The sequence below is a fragment of the Sminthopsis crassicaudata genome, chromosome 2 (genome assembly GCF_048593235.1).
Source record: "Sminthopsis crassicaudata isolate SCR6 chromosome 2, ASM4859323v1, whole genome shotgun sequence".
Taxonomy (NCBI): Eukaryota; Metazoa; Chordata; class Mammalia; order Dasyuromorphia; family Dasyuridae; genus Sminthopsis; species Sminthopsis crassicaudata.
This window is the reverse complement of record NC_133618.1, coordinates 26587726-26595477: the sequence shown is the minus strand read 5'-3', so window position 1 is coordinate 26595477 and position 7752 is coordinate 26587726. Positions and strand designations below refer to the sequence as shown.

The window sequence follows — 7752 nt, the reverse complement described above, 5'->3', positions numbered from 1 at the left end:
AGGTCTTCAGATGAACAATCAGGGGCTTTCATTTCACTGCCCAGAGGAGTCATTTTGAAACTAGGAAGAGAGCTAGAGAGAAGGACCCACACAAGCTTATCGTGACCACCACCCAAGGTTGTACAGGTTGACCTGGAGCCCCGGGGAAGACAACATTTCGCCTTTCCCTTCACACATCGCCCTTTGAGCTGCTTCTCTATAGTCTTTCAGTACAACTGGCTAATGGAAAAGCCCACCCAGTCAACAAAGAGCCTGTTTTTCTCCTGCCCCCATTCTAACTGCCAGTTCTGTCGCCCTCCTGTTACTAAGACCCAGCACGAGTGTTGGGGACCCCTGCTCCTAGCCCCCCCCCATTCAGCTACCTTCATTTAAATGAAGCAGTTGCAGAGACAAGATAGTCTCTCTTTTGAAGATGAAAAGGTTCCTCAAAAAACAGATCTTGGGATGAGAGATTAGTTAACAAAGTTCATACTTCATTTTCATCCTTGATGGTCACCTGTGTATCATCAGGCCTTCTCTAACCAAAACGACCTGATCAAGACCATTTTGGGGGGAATTCCTACCAGTTGCTAACATAAGATTAGGAGACTCGGGATTTCATACTTTGTAGGTTTGCCTAGAGCTTCAGTTTCCTCATTCTTAAAATGATATAAAATTCCTGAATTCCCTTCCTTAAAGGGTTATTGAGAAAAAAAAATTCTACATAAATATGAGATGTTTTATTATTGTATTATTTTTTACTCAGAAAACACTCCCTGGGGGAAGGAAACACTCACGGAGCTCATCTCACATGGCAGTTATTTGGGCTTCCCTGCTACTACCCTCCTCTTGGTGGGCACAGCAGACGGGCAAAGCCAAGGACAACTCCCTAACGCTCAGGAGACAAAGAGCTAAGACCTCTCTGTGGAGAGAAATCACCGCAAACTGGGAATCACTGGAGCAGATTGCCACTCCTAGCTGAAAAGCAGTTCATCCCCATGTGAGCTGTGGAAAGGTCAGCTTTGGGTGGGAAGTCCTCTGATCCCCCTCGAGGTAAGGCCCCTCAGCCACAAGCATGGAGGCCTGAGCCAAGCTGGCCCTTCTGGGGAGGCCCTAACTCACAGCTGGACAAGGGCGACTTTCTGCACCACTGCCCCAGGCACAGATTCGCCACATTTTTTAATTGGAAGAGATCTTTGTGACCAGGGACAGTTATCCCTGCCACATCCCAGGAGTGAGGAGCACCCTCGCCCTGAGATCAGGAAAAGATTTTGGCCCTCAAGGTCTGAATTATTATAGTACTGAAAGAGAAAATATTGTATAAAATTATATATACATTTTAGGCACTTCTAAGTGTCTATACTTTTTCTGTGTCATCTGTGCCTTCTGTAAAACTTCCAAAAAAATCCCCACTTCTAATGCCCACCCACAATCTATCAGACCAAGATGGGGGAAATGGAGCTTTGGAAAGGCTAACGATACTCCGAGGGAGCTGTGAAGAGAAAGCTGACAAGGAGCGGCCCAGCCTCTGCTTGGGGAGCTCCAGGGAGGGGAGGGGATGGGTTCCCTCTCCCAGCTCATTTTAACCAGGATTCCATTTTCCCCAAGGTGGGACAGCAGGCACTATGAGGACATTTCTCCTGGGAGGAGGAAGGAGGGGTTTTTCCTCCCTGGAGGGCTTCAACAACCCACTTGTTTGATTTTATTCTGGTCCTTATTTCCCTCCAGGATCCACCTTCTTTGAGCTCTAACAAACCTGCTTTGAGCTTCTTTAAAATGTTTCCTGTCACTTTTGCCCCAACAAAAACAAATAAATATGAGCCTGAGGTCCCCAGTTTTCTGAATTAGCTGTTATTTTACTGATCCTTCAGTCTTGCTACCTGAATACACTAAGAAGGAGGCCTCAGTTTCATTCCTTTATTCCCTGCACCGACCACTCCATACAAGAAAGTACTGGCCGCCATGGGGTGCAGTAGGGAAACGACGGAGCATTTGGAGAGAAGGGGCCGGCTCTCAGCTGGCAGCTTCTCTTCTCTGTGTAGGTTGTTGGCAACCTACGGGGACCCTTAGCTCTAAATATACGGTCCTCTGGCGCCTTCGAAGTCACAGCCCGTCCGATGTGACCGAGCTGCAGAAGCTATTCTCTCTGGAATGATAAGCAAAGGCAGTCTCTACTCTCTCCCCTCCCCAACCAGAGACTCCCAGGGAGAAACAATATCATGGCTAAAACAAGCTTGGGGTTTGCTTGAGAAGCGCCAGCTCTTCGAGCCTCCCGATTTCTTGCTCTGCATTAATCAAGGCCTTCCCTTCCTTTGGGCCTAGCTCATCGTGGGCATTTCTCTCCTCCTAATCACACGCCATCGGCTTCCCAACAGATAGAAATATTTTCCTCTGTATTTCTATCTTCTACTTTATGATTACTGGTGTTGACAACTATATGAACACTAACATCTGTACCCAAACACTGCCTCTATCAACAGAATAGTTTCCTCCGTATTTCTCTTTTTGCTTTATGATCCGGTTGCTGACAACTACATGACCGCTAACATCCGTAACAGAACACTGACGGCTACCATATTTCATTGTGACTCACAGAGCCGCTCCACCGTCCGTCTCGCTACACATACTGATTGTACGGATTTTAAAAATAAGTTTGACAAAAATGAAAAAAAGTAATTTTTTAAGGACTGATTTAAAAAAAAAATCTAGAAATATTTCCATGTCTTTTCTCTTTTCTCCTTTTAAAGTGGCTTCTTCTTTTGCCTTTTCATTCATATACAATTAGGCATCGGCTGGTGAAGAGAGCTGACTAATCTATCAAGAACAGATTCTTCCTTTGATTTTTTTTCCTCTTCAAACATCAGCTCCAATCCTATCATCCTCACCTCTAGTTCAGCGACATCTGCTCCTTCTCCCTTAGCTCTTAGAGGCAAAGTTAATTAAGCTATCGAAATGTAAAGTGTCTGTGGAAGGTACTTGAGACAGGGGCTCTCCTGGATCTGCTCTTTGACAATCAACTGCTTAGACAGAAAGAAACCTCCACAGCCTGAAAACCCTCCCTCAGGCCTGAAACAAGGCCTTGCTGCCCTACTGCAGGCTGGACTGGGCAAGGCTCGGGCATCGTAGGGGGCAGTGAGAGAGAAGCCCCGCTCTCCTAGAGGCTCAGGGCCTTTTGGGACCCCTCTCCTTGGAGGGACCCCAAACCTTGCCCGTTCCTTGGCAGTTTTCACTCATGGCGAGTCAGATTTTCACTTCAGACAAACAAACATCTCCACAAAAACAAGGTTCACCAGGAATGGGCAAAGCCTGGATAACGCCAGATCACCCCCATTCCAGCAGCCAGCAACTCGCTGGAGAAGGGTCCCCCAGGCCCACGATGCTGCTAAAATAAAGGAGGAAAATGTTGCTGCCTCCCATTTTTCCACACTACAGTACAAACCACTTCAATAAGCAGACAAAGAATCCCATGAGGCATAAGGATGATGTGCCACATTCAAATAACAGAAAGCTACTTAAGCCAGCAGAACACCATTCTATTCCATTCATCATATTACAGGGGGAAGAAAGCAGTGGCCTCTTCCCTCGCCAGCATGTTCACACAAACTGAGGACCTGACCCCATGAATTTCCTTTACTCTACAAAAACAGTGGAGGGCAGAGGGCAGAGGGCAGAGGGCGGAGGGCGGAGGTGACTGGCTTGAATCCTGCCCCTGACATTTACTAAATCTAGAGCCATCAGGGCCCCAAGGGGTCACTCAGGGAAGGAAGCTAAGGCAGCTCCTTAGAAAAGTCTGGGATCCCCCCCCCACAAGCCCTCCCCTCCCCCTCACTTCCTCCTGCTTCGCCTCTTAGAGCCCGTTTCCTCGTTTCATAAATGCCTAGAGTTGTGCGATTAAAATGGCTGCAGAAGCCATGCAGCACGTTAACTGTCCCTCTGTGGGGGTTTTCTCTGCAGAGATGCTGCAGGGCTTCGACGCTTCCTTCTGCCCCTCATCTGACAGATGAGGAAACTAAGGCAGAGGCTGGGCCTAGTGCTCTGGCGCCCCCTAGCTGTCCTAAACATGCCATATGTATGTCCATTATTAACAGAAAGAAAAGGTCACTTTTTGTGGCTGCGCCCCTGGCTCCCCAGAGAGCAGGTACTGAGCTCCCTCCCCTGGGCCGCCCTGCGGTCTGTGAGCTCCTGGGGAGCGGACACTGTCTCAGGACCTGAACGTGGCCAGTCACGGACGCTTCTGACCCTTCACAAGTGCTCACGGGCTGACTGAGTCACAAACAGAACTACCCACGAGGCCTGGACGAGCCACTTAAACCATCGTTAGGACAAGGTGACACGGGCCAGGCAAACTTCTACTGTTCTACTCCAATTCTACTCCTTCCACACACAGTAGGGCTGCTCACTACGGGGATACAAGGTGAGCTTCGGGGGCGTGACAAGTGCGAGGATCGGACGCTTTCAACACTTCCCACAGGACTCCCCGTTTCAGGCTGGTGCTGCAATCACAAAGGCAAACTTCAGCCTTCCTAGAACTCAGGACACTTGAGAACTGCTGGGGCCCCAAACCAGCTGCCAAGCCAGCAATTACTCTCTCCCATTACACAAAGGATGAATTAAGAAGTGGCACTGGTTAAGGAAAGTGTTCCAAATAGACTTCCTTTAAGGAGAAATTCCACTGATGTTTTAAACTATAACCAATTACATGACACCTTTTTCATAAGCATATCTATTGTGTAAAATAAGATACAACTACATATAAGATAATTGTATAAATATGTATGCATATATTCGATTTAACATATATTTCTATCATGTTTAACATACAGTGGACTACTTGCCATACAGGGGAGAGGAGTGGGAGAAGGGGAGTGAAACTGGAACATAAAGTTTTGCGAGGGCTAATGCTGCAGAGTTATCTGTGCATATATTTTGAAAAATAAAAAGCTTTAATAAAAAAAAATACAACTGAACTTATCTGGCCTTATCTCAGCCTCCTAATGCTATGTTGCCTCCATTAAACCAACCAGTACAAACAGTAAAGTAGCCTAGAATGAGTCAATCTAAAAGAAATAAACCACCCTGGCAATACCATACTTAGCCAAAAATGTATCCAAGGGACAAACCGATTTTTCCTCATCTCCCATTTTATGGGATAAGAAAGCAAAACAAATCCAACGGCATCGGTTTAAGAGCAAACCAAATCATGTTTCTAGGGTGAAGATTTAAAAACCAGACCATTTCAGCAAAAAAATATATTGAGATAACACAACACATACTCCATCCTACTGCCCCAAACTTCTTCAAAGTTGGGAACGTTCTATGTTCGTTGGCCCATAAAGAATCCTATTTTATGTTTTATGATCTATATTTCCACCCAGTAAAACTCTGTTAGGATTAGACAACAAGAGTACAAAAAAGCGAGAAAAAGCGAAGGTTGTGAGGGGAGGACATATGGATGCTCTTTTGTGGCTATTCTAGGTGATGGGAATCCAGGTAGTTGGGTTTCTGCGTTCCTCATGGTATATCCAAGCCTGGAAAATCAATCCCTCAGCCCTACTGGGCGGGCACAGACGTCACTGCCGTTGGCAGCTCGCCTTCAACCCCAGCCCTTGGCACCAGGAGAAGCCTGGAGTTTCAGCACTGAGGCTATTGGCTAGTTTGCTCCCCTCACTTAGTTTTCCCCTTGCGGAACTTATCTGGGAAATCTACAGAAAAACCCAACAGAAAGAAAATTATTCTTTTCTAAATAATAGAAAATTATTATCTTTTTCTAAAATGGGAAGATAGCACCCAAGGAATTCCTAGACCTCCCTTAAGCCACAAATGTAGCCTTAAAATGCTTTAAGCTAATTCCTAATGACTCCAAAGAGCAGGAAAAGGAGACTGCTCTAAGCTAAATTGGTGGGTGAGGATTCCAGCAGACAGAAGGGGGCCCCAAGGCAGCTCCCAGGGAATAGTCCTTAACCGATGGATATCTGATTTACAAGAAGGACAGCTGGAGAGTGATTATTGGAAAACGAACTGGGCGCCTAGTGCCCAAGGAGGATACATCTTTCTGGTGTGGGGGACGCGGTCTGAGCATGCAGCCAAGGAACCCAAGTTTGACTCCAACTCACCACCTGTCCGACCTGGAATTCAGCTCTTTCCCCGCCCCCCCCATTCTCTCATCTGCAAAATGAGATCATTGGCCTGGCCCACTCCGGAGCTTCCTTCCAGGTATGAATTCTATCCTATCTCCGCACTAGGGGCGCACGTTCCAGGCCCTCCAGACACCGGATTCAGTTTTTCTGTTCTTAAAGCCCCTTATCCCAGCCCATATGTCCACAAGGAAGCCGTCATTGCACTCTTAATTCTTCTTAGGAGCTACACAACTCTCCTCTGTCCGGCTCTTTCCTCATTCGTGGTTGGAGGGATTTCCCACAAAAACCATCTTCACTTCCTCTGAGCCTTTGGACAGGTCTGTGTTGCCAGCTACCCACGAGGCCCCGAAACTGGGGCCACCACCTGGGGGTGGGTTTCGAAGGGTCCGTGATCACGGGCGCACTTTCATTTTTATTACCCCCTGACTGAAACTTAAAAGCGGCACTATAAACTGTTAAAAATCCACAGTGATTTAAAAACTTGGCAGGAGCCCTTAGTTCCCAAGACAGGCTGAGGGAGAAACATTGTTAACGATCCCAGAGCTGGACGTCGCTCTGGGCTGGGGAGGCTCCGGTGGTCCTGGGCCCAGAGGGGATGGGGGGCCCAGGCCCCGAAATCCAGGCCCACCTCGGGCCAGCTCTGCCCGCTTCCCGCCCCTCGGAGGATCCCACGTGGGGACCTGGGAGCCGCCCAGCTCGTTGGGTTTTAGACCCAGAAAGGGAAGTGAAGCCTGACAATAACCGACATTGAGGCTGAAGGGGACAAAGCTTTTGCAGAGTTCATGTTAGCCTCCCTGGGCCCAGGGAGAACCGTTTACAGCTGGGGACCCTGAGGCAGCCGGGGCTGAGGGCCCAGAGTCGCACTGCCAGTGACAGCAGTCAGTCCTGAAGCTGGATTTGAACTAGGCTCCGGGTCCTGCGCGCCCCGCTAGAGGACCTGCCCAAGGTCACCCCGAGGAAGGGGCGGCCGGAGCCGAGCCCCGGAGGCGGCCCAGGGGGTCTGCAGGCGGCGCCGCGGCCCGGGCGGCCCCGGCGAGCTGCGCGCTCCCAGCAGGGGGGGCGGTCAGAGCAGGGAGAGGCGGTGGGGAAAGCGCTACACAGGTGAAAAAGCAGCTGTCAGTGTTATTGCCTTCTCCAGGCCAATCACAGAGCCCGCCCCGCCCCTGCGCCCGCCCCCGCCCGCGCCGGGCCCCCTCCCTTCCTCCCTCCGGGGCCACACACCCCCAGGGAGCATGCGCACAAGCGGCCGGGCCGCGGATTCCCCAGAGGACAGGCTCACCGCCTCAGCGGGTCCGGGACGGGCGCAGCTACGGAGGCCACCAGCGCGGGGCTCGGCAGGAGCGCCCCGCCACCGAGCCCGACCACTCCGGCGGCAGAGGCGGCAGCGGCGGCGGCGGCAGCCAGGGCTCCCTTCCCGTGCCCGGGCGCGCCGCCGGCGACGCCGTCCTGGGGCATCTTCGCGCCCCCCGCCTGGCCCTTCGCACCCTTCCACCCACCCCAGGCGGAGACCCGGAGAGACTGAGCTAGCGACGCCGCCGACTCCGCGAGCCGCGTCGGGGGCCCGCCCTCTCGCGCCTGCCGGCCAATCGGAAGCGGGGACGGGCCGAGCGCGGGAAGCCTGATAGGTGGGAGAAGA

General features: G+C 50.6%; 1 protein-coding gene across 1 annotated transcript in view; it reads right to left on the bottom strand.

Moving 5' to 3' along the window:
• ZNF638 (zinc finger protein 638) overlaps positions 1 to 7529 on the bottom strand; it is a 140458-nt gene extending 132929 nt beyond the window's left edge. Inside the window, 1 exon segment of the mRNA XM_074285532.1 lies at positions 7396 to 7529. The gene's annotated coding sequence lies outside the window, so the exon portion shown is untranslated.
• Between the last annotated feature and the right edge of the window lie 223 nt (positions 7530 to 7752).